The sequence below is a fragment of the Oryctolagus cuniculus genome, chromosome 6 (assembly GCF_051225735.1).
Source record: "Oryctolagus cuniculus isolate XC-2025 breed Fujian yellow rabbit chromosome 6, ASM5122573v1, whole genome shotgun sequence".
In the NCBI taxonomy this organism is placed as follows: domain Eukaryota; kingdom Metazoa; phylum Chordata; class Mammalia; order Lagomorpha; family Leporidae; genus Oryctolagus; species Oryctolagus cuniculus.
Window position 1 is genome coordinate 103,655,001 of NC_142872.1, and position 19,933 is coordinate 103,674,933.

A 19,933-nucleotide genomic window follows, 5' to 3' on the forward strand; every position below is an offset into this window, starting at 1 on the left:
CCAGTGCTTCAGGCCAGGGCGTTAACCCACTGCACCACAGCACTGGTTCCTAAACCAGCAATTTTTTTTTAGAAGAATCTTTAAGACAAAAACTATTCAAATGAATTGGAGAAACAAATCTCATGTTGGATAATAACATATTGCAGTTCTGCATTAATTAAATATTATTTTCGAAAGAGTGACTCCTAAAGGGCTTTGAAGACATTGGCAAAGGTATTTTAAGTTTCAGACCTAATAATATGCTGTTAAAATATTTATAAAATTATTTGCAGCCAAAATATAGTAAGCAGTGTTTTCATATAATTATATAAATGAATTTTTGTTTAATATTAGTTATTAATTAGGAAAAACACAAGGTGTTCATTGTCTACATTCTCCAGTCACTTCCTCTGCGTGTCCTTGTAGAGTTGATGTGGGAGGAGGCAGGAGAAGTAGAGGATTAGAAGATAATTATTTTATTTTATGGATGACTTCATATACTTTTAACCTGAGAGTTGGTGAAGATTGCTTTTCTCCTTCTGAGAATGTCTGTGGGCAATTTAGTCCATCACAAATGAGTACCATTCTATAACACTGTTGCTCATTACCCAATATTATTCCTTGTTTGCATTGCCATCATTTTTGTTGCTCAAGCTTTCAACCAGTGTAGGGCATGAAGATGGATGTGGATAATGAATGCCACCATGTTGCTCTCCTGCTGCTCTCTCAGGGTGTGCCAGACACCAATGCACTCTCCCTGGCTTAGTCTCAGAGGGCATATATCACCAACTTTCTCCAGGCCTGCTCAGAAGATGTGATGGTTCATTTTGTGTGTAACCTGGGTGGGGTTAAGTGCTGCCTAACTAGTTGGAAACACAAAAGTTCAGCGTATGTCTGTAACATGTTTCCAGTAGAAATTAACGTTTGAATCCATACAACCAGATAAAGAAGATGATGAGGCATTGTGGGCAGATATCACCGAATCCATTTGGGGTTCAAACAGGAAAACAAGTAAATAAATAAGTAAGCAAAGGAAAGGTGAATTTGTTTTTTCTCATCTTCAGCTGGGACATACATTTCCTCTCACCCTCAGGCATAGGAGCTCCTGGTTCTCAGGCTGTTGGACTTACACTAGATTAAAATACGAGTTTTCCTGTTTCTTCAGTTTCCGGGTAACATATTGTCTGATTTTTCCATAATTGTGCTTGCCAAATTTCATATTAAATTTTGTCTTTCATGTGCAATGTCCTATTAGCTTTGTTTCTCTGTAGAATCCTGCCCAATTAAAAAAATGCATTAAGATAAATGATACATTGTCCTCAATTGCCCCCAACTTTGAAGAGGAAAGTAATAGCATTATACATCCAAAAATGGGCCTTTCCACTTCTCACTTTCACTTACCACCTGTTATCTCTCTGATCTGGTCAGGACTCCAAGAATTGCAAAATTCATTATTGTCCTCTTAATAAATTCCTCATTTCAAGTTTGTAACCCACAGAATCTTTAATTTTTCCCATATAACAATTTTTGTGGAGATGTGAAAGAGGTGAAAATTTAGGTTGGAAAGTATTCAGAAGCTAAACTGAAATATTGGCCAAATTTCTAAGAAGTGGAAATATATTATCAAAGAAAATCTTACCAGACCGAAAAAGAAAATAAAAGGAATTTCATTCATTGAGGTGAGGCGCAGTCAGTAAGCTGGGAAGCCAGATCTCTTTCCCTCCTTCTTCAACTCCTTGCCCATGAGTACCCTGCAAAGAAAGAATTGTACATGTAGATCATATTTTAAAAAATCTTTCCTGGAACCCACATGGCATACAACCAGAATGTTTAATATAAGACAACTGATTCAAGTCTGTGTTCAGGAGACAATGAAAACTATGAGAACAGTTAGGGAACAAGAAAGTGGTTGTGGAGAAGATAGAAGTATGGAAGTATGGAAGGATTTGAGAGGATAATATATATACTTATAGAGTGAGAAAAATCACACAGATTTCATTGACCTCAATGTGCCAGACTGGACAAGAAACATCATTTTTTTATATGGATAAGAAAAATCTTCTGTTTGCATATTAGACTAAGAGCTTCTAAGGAAAGCCAGTAGAGATGTTGCATTTGCATTTGGAGTCCTTGAGCTCTGTGACTTGCTGACTATCATGAAAAGTTCACATATGGAATTTTACACTTTAGTTAAGTGAGATTCCTGAAATCAAATGTGTTGATGGCCTTGCTCTTGGAAGGACATTGAATTGTTTATGATTTTAATTTTAATTAATGGATTTTTAATCACCACAGACATCTATATATTTAAAAAATGGTAGTTTTGGGGCTGGCAATGTGGTGCAGCGGATTAACTGCAGCCTACAAAGCCAGCATCCCTGCTAATGTGCCTGGGAAAGCAGTGGAAGATGGCCCAAGTGCTTGAGTGCTGTCACCCATGTGGGAAACCCACATGGAGTTCCAGGCTCCTGGCTTTGGCTATTATAGCCAGCTGGGGAGTGAATCAGTGTATGGAAGACCTTGTTCTCTCTCTCTCTCTCTCTCTCTCTCTCTCTGTCCCTCTCTTCGTCTCATCTCTCCCTTTCTCTAATTTTGCCTTTCAAATAACTAAAAACAAAACCTTTAACAAATTGACAATTCCTCTGTTGCAGAAATTGCTGAATTGTATTATGGGTGGTGATTTGGCATGAATATTGGTCAAGGTACTGAAGCACCTGATAAGTGGTTAATTTCTGATTTATGTAGTTTTCAATATTGTGACTGTACAATCTTTTTCTTTCCTGTTTGAGTTTAAGCTGAAATACCCATATTTTCATGTGTCTGAATGTAAACTTTTCCTATTGTCTCAGTTCATCTGTATATATCACTGTGTACAAAAATAGACAGAAATAAAGAAATCTGTAACAACACTAAAGAAAAGGTAACTTATTTTTTTTTTTTTTTGACAGGCAGAATGGACAGTGAGAGAGAGAGACAGGGAGGAAGGTCTTCCTTTTCCGTTGGTTAACCCCTACTGGCCGCTGCGGCTGGCACACTGCGGCCGGCGCACCGCACTGATCCGATGGCAGGAGCCAGGTGCTTCTCCTGGTCTCTCATGCGGGTGCAGGGCCCAAGCACTTGGGCCATCCTCCACTGCACTCCCGGGCCACAGCAGAGAGCTGGACTGGAAGAGGAGCAACAGGGACAGAATCCGGTGCCCCAACCAGGACTAGAACCCGGGATGCAGGTGCTGCAGGTGGAGGATTAACCTATTGAGCCGTGGCGCCGGCAAGGTAACTTTATTGTGTGAGGTTTTAGTTGTCAACAGGTGACACTATTTTGGCCCAGTTTTACATGATGGAAATGTGGGACCTACCTTTGACTCCTCATAATGTCTAACCATCTAATCACATTTCTTTACTGACGATTTTACTGCATCTGCCTCTGCCTAAAACCTGTCCATTTCATCTTTTGGATAGAGTGTAAAATTTTCAGTGTGGTGAATATAGCCCTTTGTTTTCTGACCTTGATCAACCAGTAGAGCAAAATCTTTTGTCATTTTTCCTATTATAGTTTCTTGTCTTTTTTGTAAAAAATTTATTTATGGGGTCAGTACTATGGCATAGTGGGTAAATCCTCCACCTGCAATACTGGACTCACATATGGGAGCTGGTTCAAGTTCTGGTTGCTCCACATCTGATCCAGCTCCTTGCTAATGGCCTGGAAAAAGCAGCAAAAGATGTCCTAGTGTTTGGGACCCTACCATCCACATATGAAGCTCCAGGCTTCAGCGTGGCCCAGCTCTGGCCGTTGCAGCCATCTGCAAGGTGAACCAGTGGACAGAAAATATCTCTTTCTCTCTCCTCCCCTCCCTTCCTCCCTCTGTGTCATGCTTGTATTTGAAAGGCAGAGTGATGGAGAAGAGAGTAAAAGAGGAGAGGAGAGCCTAAGAGAGGTAAGGAGAGGAGAGAAGAGGAGAGGAGGGGGAAGGGGAGGGGAGACAGAGAAGGCAAGACAGGAGTGGAGGGGAAGGGAGGAGTGGGGAGGGGAGGGGAGGGGAGAGGGGAGGAGAAGGATGGAGACAGAGAGAGAGAGAGAGAGAGACTCCATCTACTGGTTTATTCCTCAAATGGCCACAATGGCCAGAACTGGGCCAGGCTGAAGCCAGGAGATAGGAACACCATCTGAATCCCCCACATAGTTTATAGGAATTCAAGCACTTGGAACATTATCTGCTATTTTTCCAGCTATATTAGCAAGAAGCTGGATCAGAATCAGAGCAGCTGGGGTTTGAACAATGATTCTTATATGGGATGCTAACCTCATATGCAGCAACTTAACTCACATAACAGCACAGCAGCCCTGATTACATATTATTTTCTATATACAATGAACAACTTCTAATTCCTCAGATTTAGATTATTGGGCCATTTATTTGTATCTAGAATGCATTGGTTCATTTTTTGTTCCCAGAAACATTTTATTTAAGGAATACAAACTCCATACATTTCATAAATGCAACTTTAGTAGGGAAAATATCCATTTTATAATAAACTTTGATCAAGCTTTTACATTTTTACTCTAATAATGTTTTTATTCTATTTCAATTTCTAATACATTATTAATTGTTACCAACATATAATAGGTACTTGCTTGCCCCTAAATATTGTCATCTTTAAAATAGCATTTTAGAGATATATAGTAATAATTTTACTTGCAAAGGTACTTTAAAATATTTTTGAATGTGGAAGACATATATAATGAAAAATGTATGTAGGGATTTTAAATAATTTTTCATCACAATAAACATATTTTAATTTTTTCATACCTCATATGTGTGTGTGTGCACATGTGTGTAGATCACATGCATAAGATTAAATTTTTTGGACTATGTTAAAAGGTAACAAAAAGGCAATCCTAAAAAAATGGCCCTAAGGTTAATAAAATATTTAATCCAATGCATCCGAATTTAATTATGTTATTTTTAATATTTGAGAAAATTGTAATTATTTCAAAAGATAATGAACATCAAATTACAATATAAAATTAACAATTTTATACTAAGCCTTTAAATATGGCATGCATTTTATACTTAGAACATATGTCAAGTTAGACTGGTTAAATTTAAATGCTCAAAACTCACATGTGCCTGATGGCTTCCATACAGAATAGCTTCATAATATGAATTGGCCAACTTGGGTTCACTAGTTCACTGATCAAATCCATCCCTATGTCTTTATGACTTGGAAGATAACCAGGATATTTACATTTTTAACTGGATAAAAAAATCAGAAGAGGAATAATCCTTATCTGAAAATGAAAGGCAATTCAAATTTATGCATGTCCAAATAAAGAATTATTGAAGCACAACTATGACCATTCACTTGTACATTTTCTTTGGCAAATTTCTTGGCAAAAGCAAAAGAAACAATTAGTTGTGATACCTTGCATGGCCCACAAAAGGTTAAAATATTTACCATCTGGCCCTTTACAGAAAGTATGTGCTGAGATCTGGTGTGGGCATTGGGTTTTCTAGACTGATCATGGCTTGGTTATCTTGCTAGCATCCAGCACATGTCTGACACACAGAATTCTCAGTAATTTCAAAATAGCATATGCTTTACAAATTGAAGGAAAAAAACATTTTCTGAACAATGACAATCCAAAACCACACCCTCTCTATCCAGAGATCACATCTCCTTTTTTCCCAGTCACAAATGCTGTGTTAAAACATCCTCAAGAGCATAAAATTCCAATCCAGATCTATTTGGTTCAAGTTCCAGCTTTGACTCATACGGAATTTTGTGCAATTTACTAGTTCCCTCTAACTCTAGTTCAATGTAACTGAACTGAGATGAAATAGTGTTTATCTCATAGAATTATTGCAATATTTAAATTAAATACTGTATAAAATAATTTAGTATAGTTACTGAAGCATCATTATATTTCAATAATGATAGTTCTTGCTGCAACATAGATCCAAAGTTTTCCTAACTTGGTTTATTCTTTCTAGCAGTTTTACCAGTGATTTTGAAGAAAGTAATACTTTGGTATGGTTAGTAAAACTACATATCAGTATTTGTTCATTTTAACAAATTTTAGCAAACATATCTATCATTGTTGATACATTACTAGCATATTCTAATTACATGAGGATCGTAAATAAATACAAGTAATACTCCGTCTAGTTAGGATGAAGAGTATCTTCAGCGGCAAAAAGTATACATGTAAAAGGGACAGAGAAGGAAAATTACTTAGAAAACTTTGACATTTTGAAAACCAGAAATACACATGCTTAACTAATATACTACAAAGCTCAGTCCAGATCCAAAAAACTTTTTTTTTTAAATAACACTATAAATTTAAAATTTATTTAAATATTTAAATTATAATTTCAATAATTTAAATTTTATAAATTTCAATGAATGCTGTTGAAATGTTATAATATTATATTTAATATTTTGAATGTATTTAAGTCACACTGTTCCAAACACTTCTCTTGTTGAAGTATTAACTTTGCTGAAAATAATTCTTTAGACAGTTATGTTTAATTTAGATTTTATGACTCCTCAGAGTGAAGAGAGGAAGAGTGTTGTAATTTTCTGGACATGGAGAATAATTTGCTATGGTAAACTGGATAAATGCTTGTGTTACCTCATGAGACTAGGATAGAAAAAGTAGCTGGATCTACTCTGCTGAGAGGCCGAGGTCTCCACAGTCTTTCAGAATCAGTGACCTTAGAGAAAAATTGAATTGCTGAGGTAGAACAATCCTTATTCATCTTTATCTCTCACGTACTGCCTTTGAAATCAACTGGAGCTGCAGACTTGGAAGCAGCACAAAGAAGAAGGCTGGAAATAAAAATATGGCCTAGGATTTGTGATGCTGAAGTGATTCAGACTCATCTCTCCAATAGCTGCAGTTCTGAAATATGCTAGACTTATCACTGATATATTGCTGTTCATAGCCTTCTAATTCATTTTCCAGAAGTAATCCTGTCCAGCTCTGCGATTACTCTCTGGCATAGAGCTTACGCTTTGGTTACATTTGAAATAATTCATTAAGTTCATAATACCTGATTTTATCAAATTATGCAGATAGAGGAAGTGTCCAAGCCTTCTTTGTGGGCAAAATCATAGTGGTTAAACACTCCCCTGATTTGTAGTGCTCATATGGGATGTAAAGCATGCCTCCAACCTGCCAAACATTTCATTTCCTTCATTTAAGCAGTTTCTATGATTTGACATATTTCTGTGTGACTAAAACTGAACATATAACAAAACACACTTATTTTTTCTTATGTGTAAAACTAGTATTTTAAAAGTTATGTTCTTAGGGTCTGTTCAATTTTATGGATGCACTGCACCTGTTAGGGTTGTCTCCCCTAGAGAAAATATGTGTGATACCTACTTATTTGTATTATATTAATACATATATATAATTTTGTTTTATATTCATAAATACTTCCTCTTCAATTATGAGGATTTTGTTTTTATCATTTCAAAAAAGTAAGAAAGCACTTATATGTCCTGGTAAAATATATAAAGAATCTAGTTCAAGATAATCACCACTTGCTAATATTTCAGTGGACTCATATTGATCATTGCTGAAATAATATGTCGATATCAATATTTTTCTCAACTTGTAACACTGTTCTCATCTTTGTTAGGTTTATGCTGTGTGTCAAAATAGATCTAAATTTAGAACAATTATTTTAATGAAATGACCACCAATTTTGATGATGAAATTATGTTGCCTTTGGATTCGTTGGGTTCCTTGATTTTCCCCCTGGAAAAATGTTTTGATAGATTTAAATGAAATAAACTAAATATAAATGAGAAAAGCAAAAAGAAAAAAATGCAAATTCTAACATTAATATTATAATACTAATAATACCTGGTGAGTGTTATACTTTTGTGAATAATTTCAGGCTAAAAAATATTCTGGTTCTCATAAAACATCATTATCCAGACTAATATTTTATGTAAGTGGGTAATTGTTAATAATTTTCAGTAGAAAACAATGCTATCATTCGGTTTCTTCAAAATCTAATTGCACATTGAGAAGCCTCTTATTTTAAGTCAAACTACTATCACTCATCATGAAGGAACAAAGATGTGTCCAAATTTTGAAAAAAACATGGGTGTCCCAAAGCTCAGATAATGAATTTTAGCTCTCTCTGGAGAAAAGCCTTTCCTGTATATAGTCTGGCAGTATTCCAAGATTTCTTTTTAAAAGTAACTCCATATGTGTACTGAAAATAAGCTAGTGATGTTTTAAATCAACTGGAAAGAGAGACTGTTCTTTTCAATATTTTTTTCCTGAGCATAACTTTGAAGTGCAGCATTTGGGGATTATGAAGGTTTGGGTTACCTGCTGAATGCAGGCATGGAAAATTATTTGAAAGTACCCTTTTAAAAATGTTCTTTAAGCTATGAAATATCACCTGTGGTTAAGAGGAGGTATGTAATTCAAAGCATTTTTTCAGCCTAAAGAGAAAGAGTTAATTTTAAATTGAGATTATATTTTCCAAGTTTTCTATGGCTACAAGATCATAATCAAAAGTTTGCGGTTCACTTATTTTAAAGGCAGGAGGTGATGAGGATGAGTAAATGCTATTAAAGTGAAGGAAATATGGGTAAATTTGTAAAGAGTTGGGTATTGTGAGCAAAAATGAAGCAAAGACCACAGTTTACCATATTCTAATGATTGTTTCACAGCAGGCACTTTAAGGGATTTCAGTTTCAAATAAATTCAACTCATCTCTCTTTTTCTGTAACCCATTCTGAATTTATTTGATGTATCCAAATGCTTAAAATTGTATATATAATGTAGATGTGTGTGTGTGTGTGTGTGTATCCCACTGGTAATATTTTTCCTAGGGAGAAGTTGCAGGCACTTCCAAATTTGTATCGCGTAAATATAAATTAAAATATATTTGAATAAGCATTGCATTGCAGAAGACAATTCAATAATACGTGCTATATTTAACAACATATGCCTTATTTAGATCACTGGAAATGCCCTTTGCCTAAGGTACAACAGATAGAACTGCTAATGTTGGATATTGTGAAGTAGTATTTTGAAAAGCTTTGCATGTTTATATAATTAAATATTGTATTTTGTAAAATAATTTATTATTGCCAAGTATGAAGATGGTTTCATATTCTTTTCAACAGCAATATATCAATAATTTAAATAAATCAACATTTTTGACACTTATCAAATAAATGATATTTATACTAAAAACCATGCTTCATTGAAAATATAAAAAAAGATGTCAGAAATTCATTCCACAGTTAAATCATCATTTATAAATATGTAAATGATTTTAAATTTTAAGTATAAATATGGTATGACTTATAGAAAAACTGTTACTTTCAATACTATATATATTTAAATCAGGAAATATTTGCCACCTATGCCTACTTTGTGGCAGGCACAATTCAAAGGAGCCAAGAAAATAATTTCTGAAGTGTTTTATTAATAAATAGAATAAGAGTTCATTGGAGTGGATGTCATGCATGTCTAAAGGCAGAATGTCCCTATCTAACATACAAACATTGTTTCTGTTGGATTCTGCTATGCTTTGAAAATGATTTGTCCCCTAAACATGTCCAGGAGTTTCATTATGAATGTACTTTAATGATATTAAGAAGGTGAAAACTTTATCAAAACTATGGTGTTTAAAGGTAGGGAATGTGATTAGCTTAAATTAAGTTATCCAGGTAGTTTTATATGGGGGGGGAGAGCAGAGAGAGAGAGAGAGCCCAGAAGTATGTACACACTTTCTGTGTCTCTTGCCTGGGGACTCTGTCAGCAAGAACTCAATCACCAGATATAGGCCCCTAGACTTGGACCTCCAGAACCATGAAACAAAATAAATCTCCCTTCTTTGCCAAGTTAGCTAACACGGGAACTTGGCTATAGTAATGAAAAGCTGACTGGTACAAGTCCAGTGAACAGTCAAGAGAGCTATGTCTTAGCAGTTTCATAAACAAGGTTTGGGATAGTTATAGGAGGTGTCCAAATGATAATATAGGCAAGATCAGCCAAGACCTTGACCCCAGTCAAGAACGTTGAAATTTAATTAGAGTGAGCCAGAAGATTTTGTGCAACACTCATAATGTGGACTTGATTTCAGGAGATTACTGATACTTTGAGAACAGACTGGAAGTGGGAAAGGTTAGTGATTCCAAAACAATTTGGAAGTCGTTAACAACAGTTAGGAATGAGTTGGTGATTTCAAGAATACTGGATTGTGACAGTGGTAATGGTTGAGGTGTGAAGATGTGATTGAGGGGCAGGTACTGGGCCTCTTCTTTGACACAGGACACAATCATAAGGCCTGTATTGCCCATTGGATGCCTTGGTTTGATTCTTGGCTCCAGTTTCCTGCTAATGCAGACCCTAGGAGGCAGTATTGATGGTTAAAGTAATGGTGGTGCAGTCCATTGAGTTTTGGATTCCCTCAGACTGATCTTGCTCAGCCTCAGTTGTTGCAAGCATTTGAGGGAGCCAATCAGAAGATGAAAGATTCTCTCTCTTTCCTTCTCAAGCAAATAGATAGTTAAAAAAAACAAACAAACAAACAAACAAGAAGTGGTTGTATACTCAATCTTTAGTATTTTAGAAATAGAACTAGTGGAGATTAATCATCAATTTGATGTGAAATATAGGAGAGAATGGCTCACTAGGCTAATCCTCCGCCTGTGGCGCCAGCACCCCAAGTTCTAGTCCCAGTCGAGGCGCCGGATTCTGTCTTAGTCATTCCTCTTCCAGTCCAGCTCTCTGCTGTGGCCCAGGGAAGGCAGTGGAGGATGGCCCATGTGCTTGGGCCCTGCACCTACGTGGGAGACCAGGAGGAAGCACCTGGCTCCTGGCTTCGGATTGGCATAGTGCACCAGCCATAGCAGCAATTTGGTGGGTGAACCTTTCTCTCTGTCTCTCTCTCTCACTGTCTAACTCTGCCTGTCAAAAAAAAAAAAAAAAAAAAAAAGAAAAGAAAAGAAAAGAAAAAAGAAATATAGGAAAGAAGTATCAAGGATGGAAGGAGACAACACAGAAATATGTGACTGCCATTGACTGATGGAGCAGGTTTTGGAAATACAAATCTGGAATTCTGATTTGGACATGCAAGTTCAGCGTGACAATCAGACATCCATGTTCAGCTGTCTGGTAAACAATTGTTTACACAAGAATGGAATTAATGTGGAAATCTAGAGTTGACATATAAACTTGAGAGCTATTAGAATATAACCATCAGTCTGAATGAGATCATATCTTGAATGAATGTACACAGAGGTAAATTAATGTACAATTACTTATTACAAAGTTAAATAACCTTTTTGATATTTTGCATATATATTTGTATCTTAATAGACAAAAGTGAATAATTCAATCTCATGAATAGAAGAGCAAGACATTGACAAGCAAAGAAAAAGGAAAACTGATAGAATTTCTACAAATACTCTAGAGAACACTTTATTACTTTGTGCTATTGAAAATGTATATGCCCTGTGACATAAAATGTGTACTTGTGTGGTTATCATAAAGCAATGTTATAAATAATTTTTATCATATATCCTCCAAAATACTTATACCAGAACTTTAAAAAATACTGTAATCAGTATCTATCAGAAGAGAATTTGAGGAATATAGGTTAGCATATCTGAAAGAAGTAATATTGTTATACAGTTGTCAACTATAAAACAAGTTCTCTATATAGTTTATATAGTAAACTACTTCTCAAAATAGTTACTTTCCCAGACATAATGTTAAGTCAACACATAAATTGTATAATATATTATACAGATTTAAAATAAAAGGAAATTTAATTTATTGGAAAATATATGTCCCAAAATATAAAAAAAATCTAATATCACAATTAATTATAAATATTGCTACTGGGGGATATGATTGGAGAGAGAAACATAAATGAGTACAGTATTATGTGTATTGACTTATTTCCCAAATATATAAAATGATCTGACCCTTTTATGATAGAATATTTGTATTTCTTATCTTTATGTAAGCTATCCTCCGTACTGATGTATTTTATCTCTTTAAAGAGGTTATGTGTGTGCATGTGACTGTTTGCATGTGTGTGAAAATTGAATTAACAACTCTTCCAGATTTTGAGTCACAATGAGTTGAATTACTACTACAACAATTAAAACAATTGTAAAACACTGGGATCTTAGAAAATAATTTTTCTAAATACTATCATTTACTTTTCTTAGTGTTTTTCTTCTGTTGGTTTCTCATAGTCAAATTTAAATTCATAGCATCACCCAACTCAAAATGAAAAGGGAAAAACAAACAGGCAAATCTTAAAAGGAAAATATGCCCACAGCTTCTAGTTTGGAAACTGAAATAGACATCATGGGGAGAAAATTCGCAAACAGCAGATGTTGTGGTTCACTTTTCAATTGTTAATATTAAACAAGAACACCTCTGAGATTCCACATCCTGTGTTTATGGATTATAGTTGAAACGATAAAAAGGTATATCCTGATACTTCTAAATATTTTATGATACAAGACATTTATGATGGAGATTCACTTCACTCACAAGATGTTAGGTTTTACTCTAGTATTCTATTTATTTTATCTTGGAAGAAAACTATTCCTTTAGTCTGTACTGAATAAGATGGCAAATAATGAACAATGTGGTGACACAGAGTAATTTTGTGAGTAAATTATTTCATCTTCAGAGAAGTAAATGTTAAATCCAATTTTGAAATTTAGGTTATTTTTAGTATTGCACATATAATAAATGAGTGCAATTAGTAAACACATGCAATAATCTTCAGATTTAGTAATTTCAATCAAATATTAGCAATGAGAACACATTCTATTTTACAAAGGTAGGTTGTTAATAATATAGTTTAAACATTTTAAGTAGAGTAACAAAATTAAAGTTGCCAAGAACATGTCTCAAATTGTATATTTTTCCATATTTACATAAACGATTGCTTCCGAAGCTCCTGTTTTTAATTTTTCATAACTATATTGCAAATACCTGCTTTTGATTCTATGGGTTTGAAAACGTAAAAGTGTTTTGTTAAGTGACTTCTCTTATACCCAAGACAAAATTACTTGCAGGGCATTTGCTGAGAATATCAGCTTTGGCATCAGAATGCCTGGATTTGAGTTTACTCTCTAGTTTTCCTCACCTTTAAAGTGATTTGATTTGTTTCCTGAGTATTCAATGAGGCAATAGATAAAGCTATTTAGTGTTTGACAGCTGGTAAGCACATAGATCTCAACTATCCACAGTTTGAATTTTTACTATTTTTGTTGTAGTAAAGAAACTAGTTTCGTGAATGGTCTTTGGTGAGAAGCATTCATGTTGAATCATATGTGACACATTCTCCTCACTTAACAATTATTGAGAAAAGTCCCTCCCAAATTAAAATCTGTCACAATTTTAATTCGTGTAAGAACAGAGACCAAAAACGTTTAATAAATTCTCTAAAGTCTTTGATTTTCTCAATAGCTTCACCTCTGCAGTCCCACTTTGCTCTTTTAGAATCATCTACCACATTGGCACTGTAGGATTCTCTTGTACAAACACAACACTTCTTACTAGTGAGCTCCTATTCACTTATTTATTCTTGTTTTTAAATTAAGATTTATTTATTTCTTGAAAATCACTACACAGAGAGAAGGGGAGAGACAGAGATGTTCCATCTTCTGGTTCATTCCCCAGATGGCTGCAATGGCCAGGCCTAAGCCAGGAGCCAGGAGCTTCATCTGGGTCTGCAGGAGCCCAAGCATGCAGGCCATATCTGATGCTTTTCCCAGGCCATTAGCAGGGAAAAGTGGAGCAGCAGAGTCTCAAACCAGCCCATACAAAAGATGCATATGATTTTAACTACTACGCATGATATAAAATTTCTTCTTTAGATGCATGTTCTGAGTTCAAGTTCTTGAATCTTCCTGGTTTAATGGAAGACTTTATTACACGTTTTACTATATAGAAAGCACACAGTGAGCCAAAACAAGTATCCTTATACCTTCTCCATTCACCCAATCTAGAGATCTCTTAGGAAGGAGACTAGAATAGGAAATGAGAGAGATCTTGTTGAATACCACAGTGGGGGAGAGAGAGAGAGAGCAGGCATTAGGAAAGGAAGGCAAATTCGGAAAATTTAAGAGCTTAGGAAATTTAAGAGCTCAGGAAACTTATACCATCTTTAGATAAAATTATAGAAGTGGTCAAATTCTGAGATATCTCACCCAGAGGCATATTGTGGAAGCCAGAAAAAAAATAAAAGTCACAGCTATGGGTCTCCATGGAGCCTTAGAACACTGCAAACTCCTGAGAACTTTTCCGCAGACGGCAGCCTTGAACATACTGTGAAGACCCTCTGTCGTCAGCACCACTGCATCCGCAGTGCTGATCTCCAGCTAGGGGCTAGACACCGAACAATCTCTTGCCCCAGATCTTTAGAGAAATGCTTCTATTTATAAATTACAGATAATATAATTTAAATTCCATATAAGAAAGAAATGTGTGCACTTACTTTGTTTCAATATAGGTGCATTCTATACATTCTTTTTACTCTGAAAGTATGCAACTTCATCCTAGATGGCAGGCTTATAAAAATAGAGGCCCTGTTTATGTTGCTCTTCTATCTTCAAATTCCAGTAAATTCTCAGCCACAGATAAGAGAATACATGGTCTTTGCTTGGATGAGTGGATGACGATGAACAAATGAAGAATATACAACCTATTGGCAATGAACTAGAAGCATTGTCTTACATGTAAATAAACATTCAAGTTAAAACTTGGTTATTATAAAATATTACTAGACTTAATGACAAAGAAATTTCCATTGATGTTAGACCACTTGATCAATCTTTCCCTCAGTTATTGTATCTGTAAAATAGATGATACTTATATCACTGAACATTGTGAGGATTAAGATATATGTATACCACATATAAATTCACTTATTTCATATCTCCATTTTCATTTAAAGAATTTTTGAAAGTATAAAACCAGAAAATATTTCTTGATTATATAATTTCAATATATGTATATATGTACATGTATATGTATATGTATGCATATACATTATATAATGTGTATATATGTATTTATAACATACACACATGAACATATACATATATATATAAGCATATATGTGGTGTAATTTCTTTAAGAATATAAGAGGCATCATCACTTAGTCAAATAAATATTCATTGCACTTCAGTTATTCTCTGAAAAATGTTTAAATAAACATGCCTATTTGGCTCTTGGCTTAATATTCACTAAATTATTCTTTCAAGAGTCAAATGATTTGAATGGGGAGATAAAAATAAGTCTGACCATCACAGAATCTGAGTTAGCCTACTGTTATGACCTGAGCTATATAGGTATAGGTTGAAGCCTTTACCTACTATGCCTTAGAATGTGACTTCCTTTGGTAACAGGCCTTTTAAAAATGTGATTCTGTTAAAATGAGGCCTTTAGGGCAAAGCCAATTTAATATGACTGGTGTTCTTATAGGAAGAGGAGATTAGGATATTTGGAGACTCCAGGGAGGGCACAGCAAGAATCTGAACATCTACAAGCAAAAGGAGGCCTCAAAAGAAATAAAACCTGCTAACAACTTGATCATGTATGTCTAGCCTCAGAAGAGTGTGAAAATAAATTTCTGTTGTTTAAATCAACCAGTCTGTGATGTGCTGTTATGGTAGCCTTAGCTAAAAAATGCAGCTGCCATCAGTATTATTGTTTTTATAGATACTCTGGAATGTCAAAATGTAAGTATAAATTTTAACTTCAAAAATAATGATCTCTAATATCTATGTGAGCTAAACTTGACTCCAGATTTCATTCTTGAGTATGTACCTAACAGAAATATATATTGACGTCCACTGTAAGGATAGTCATGGCAACTAAATGCTCTAAACTGGAAACAATTTAAATGTGCATCCAGATGAAATAGGCTATACTGTGGTATATTCCCTGAATGGAATACAACACAAATTGAATACAGATAAAAACCAAAATACTGATATATAAAACAAAAAAGATGGATTACAAGATGATTTTATTTTAATGTTTCATAAACAACCCAAACTAATGATGATTGAAGATGGAATGATCACACTGAGTAGGTGAACAATGAGCAGAGGTGTGGGGATATATACAGCCGAAGTGTGCTGAAACTTTTTCTTTCTTTTCCTCTCAAAAACATGTGTTTCTTTTAACACATAAAATGTGCCATCTTACACCAATGCCTTATGTAACAGAATTCTGTCCAGCTACTACTTTTTGGAATTGGAGACTCAAGTCCTTGACAGATGAGCATGTGTGAGCAGATGATTGTCATAAGACAAAAGTGATAGGGACAGGGTAAGAATCATTTAGGAAGTGTGTTCAGAACTATATTTGTGGTTATTTAGAGATCTGTTTCATGTAAGTAAGTTAATATCAGGGTTTTTAGCCAGATTTTCCTGGAAAACAAACCCAAAGGAAAAGTACATGAGGCATCCAATTGTACAAGACTGAAAACAAACTTTCCATTCTCATTCCATCTGCAAATGGAAAACTCCGTAAGGTTCTTTTTGACCCCTCCATTCCCTGATTCATGTTCTCGGCAGCACAGCACAGTACAATTTATTATTTAAAACACATCCACATTCTCAGAAGAGGAAAGTCTGAAAACTTTGGCCAATAGAAGTTTATAAGACAACATTTCCAGTTTTTATTTTTCCAAGTAAAAGAACATTTAAGTACTAAATTTATCTTCGAAGAAATGAAACAACTTAAACATTTATTTTTCCTGAAGATAAGCTAAAATTTTCTGGTCTGACTTTTAAAACATATTAAGACCTGCTGGAAACAAAAATCTCTCATGCTGAATTCATGTGCTCCAGTCACATCTTTAGCTTACCCAGGTTGTAAATAGCTTGGATAAGATAGCTAAAAATTCAGGATACGAATTTTGATTTTTTTTCTTTCTCATGCACATAATATTAATATCTTTACTTTGATACTCCATCATTTTTTTTCCAAAGGAATTTTTTCAAGTCAAAGTCTAATTGAAGGAGCTCAACATATTTTGTGCTGATTTCCATTTTTTTTCCCCCAATGTTCGTAACAACATACAATGCAGGTCTATATCCGTGGTGATCTTTTAAGGTCTTCAACAATGGGTCCAAAGACTTCATAATACAGCAGTTGGCCATCAGCACGTGGTCTGTTGGAGGAGGAAATTATTCTATCCGCCTACCACTACCACTACCCCATCTCAGTACTTTGGCTTGAATAGAACCGGTGACAAGAAGCTTGTTTATCAGTATTCTTCTTCAGCAGGTCTTGCAATTCCTTAAGATCAGTGACTACAACATCTGCCCTTATACCGGCCATGAGCTCCATTCCCCCGGTGCCTGAGCGCAGTTCCATCACTGACCTCCTGCTCAGCACATGGGCCCTGGCTCGAGAAAACCCTGGGCGTTTCCAGGAAGTTAGAAAGGACAAAGCAGCATGGCAAACAATGCAACCCATGCCACCAGAACTATACTGCTGTCAGTATAGCGCTGTGCCATCCCGCTTCTCCAGGACTTGCACACAGCTCCGTTGTGGGTCTTCCCATGAGGACTCCGCGGTTGCCGCCATCACTGCCAGGCTGCAAGATGCCGCTGAAGTTATTGTGTACATGATCTGGTTAGTGGTTACATGAGTGACTATGTAAGTTTAAAAAGAATAAGGAGCTAAACATAATACGAATACTTAATATAAAATGGTTTTAAGTGTATATCTGAATTCCAAAAGGAAAAAAATAATCAATGTCTTCCATTTTATTCTATTTTTTAAAATGTAAATTCCATGACAAATAGATCGCTGGGTTTGTATCAGATCGCTAATACGTGTTCTTGAATTTAGGATTTATAAAGTGAGCAGGAAAATGGGACACCAGAGGTTTTGCTGAGATAACATTTTCTTGAAAACATTGCTATTTTTTAAGCTTGGCAAACTTTCCAAAACCCTTGATCTTTCACAGTCTTTGTACATACTACTCTCCATTCATGTAGGGTATTTTTCTTATTGTTCTCCTCCAGATTCGTACTTCCAGGATGGAAAACTACTTGTTCTTCCAGAGACCACTCAGATGCCATCTCTGACTCCCTCTTTTTGCAGTCCCAGGCAGAGATTTTGTTGCTAATGTCTTAATCCTTCTCCTTGTATATTGTATTTATGTTTGCAATGTGTCTCCTATACCTAAAAAAAAAAAAAAAAAAAAAACCTTATTTTTTTGTACAGTGAATAAATGAATTAAATAAATGATACATAAATAAATTTAGTCATACATTTAAGGTAGGACTGAGTCTTTGAATTATGTAAAGGGATATTGTTTCTTTGATCAGGAAAGAGCTCTTTTCCTTTATTGAGCACACGGCAATTTGTGCATTTCTTCTGATAGCTTGAATCAAAGTACAATTTATGTGTCAGTCTCTTCTACCTGCTATAAAATGTCACAAGTGACACCCTGTGCTTTATTTATTCTTATTTTACTATTCTTGCACTTAGTTCCATTACAGCCAGTAGTGTTTGCTATGGGAATATGAATCAATGGATTTGGAGGCAGTAATTTAAACAGTGAATGGAAATGGCTATCATAGTTATCCAATCATGACACTTCCTAGACTACTGGTTAATATTTCTAAGCTGAGTTTAAGTTTTTTGAAAGACTTAACTAACAGTACCAATTTTAAGAAAGAAAATTTATAAGCCATTCAATGGGTATAAAGTGTTCTTACTAAAAATTAAAAGTTTTACTGGCAACCTAAACTGAAAATTAAAAACAAAATTATGAATATAAATATTTAACAAATTTTGCAGAACTAAAGCTTAGAATACATAACAATAAAATATTGAGTTGAGGATATTTGTTTCCTCCAAGTAAATCATGTAAAGTGTTATATGACATCATTCACTTCATCTTAGATTTGACCATGAGTAAAAATAGGAGCATTTTAAACATTCTTTAATTTTTACTCTTCATTTTTCATTAGCCACTTACGTTTTGAAGCATAGCTATATTCTTTAATGAACTTATTTACCGTAAGATATAGATAATTCTTTATGTAAAGTATCTTTCTTCAGTATTCTTAAAACAAACTAACTGGCCTTTTTAAACAGATTTTTAGTGAAAATTTTTACAGAAGTCCAAGAAAAAATCAAGTTATATTTAATGAACTCAATCCAATCATAAATTTCCTTCCTAAACATGAACATTACATGGTAACATGTACAAAAAGTGTTCCTCCTAATCATGCATAAACCAAGAATAGTAAGAACTTCTGTTCTTTCAGTGTAATAAAAAATTAAAGTAAATTTAAGTTTACCCACACTAGAATGCTGAAACCAAAAAAAAAAAAAAAACAACCCACTGTGGTATCAATGTCTTCACTTTTACAAAATTATTTTATATCCACTCTATGAACTCCAGTGCCAAATATAACCTCAAGATAGACTCTGGGATTTATGTCTCATACATTAAAACAAACCACATTTTACAATCTAGCAGGAAAATAAATCCATTCATTCTTTTTTATCATAAAGTAGGAAAATGATCCTGAAATCCTTGCAAGTTTTTAAATAATATTCCTCAAAGTTAGGATGTGACAGATAAAAAGAGCTAAATATTTCAATATGCTTTAGTATCTTCACAATTTCAGTCAACGTTGCTCCAACCTTACAGAAACTGGAATGAGCTTACTATATATCTAACTTCCAGAGATCAGATAGAAATGTTGATAAAACAAAGTAATACAATATTTGCAGGAAAGCACATTGTAGTATCTACTACTTTGTTGTTCTTCCTCCTCTCTGTGGTACCAGAAAGTAGTATAAAGTCCTATAAAAACACAGCATAACCGGCGAAACTAACAGGTTGATGTAACTGGAAATTCAATATAAGCGGGTTTGACAAATGTGGAGAAATTTAACATTA

At 34.7% G+C, this 19,933-nt stretch overlaps 1 long non-coding RNA gene and 1 pseudogene across 4 annotated transcripts in view; one reads left to right on the plus strand and one right to left on the minus strand.

The window, feature by feature from the left end:
* LOC127490586 (uncharacterized) overlaps positions 1-19,933 on the plus strand; it is a 184,924-nt gene that overhangs the window by 62,222 nt on the left and 102,769 nt on the right. For 2 of the 4 annotated variants that reach the window (XR_016235748.1, XR_016235747.1), the window contains exon 1: positions 2,928-3,251. The exons of the other annotated variants lie outside the window; for them this stretch is intronic. This is a non-coding gene — a long non-coding RNA (uncharacterized LOC127490586). Of the gene's footprint in view, positions 1-2,927; positions 3,252-19,933 lie in introns of those variants that run through there. 4 annotated transcript variants of the gene reach the window in all.
* Positions 16,920-17,595, minus strand: LOC100345152 (protein N-lysine methyltransferase METTL21D pseudogene; annotated as a pseudogene).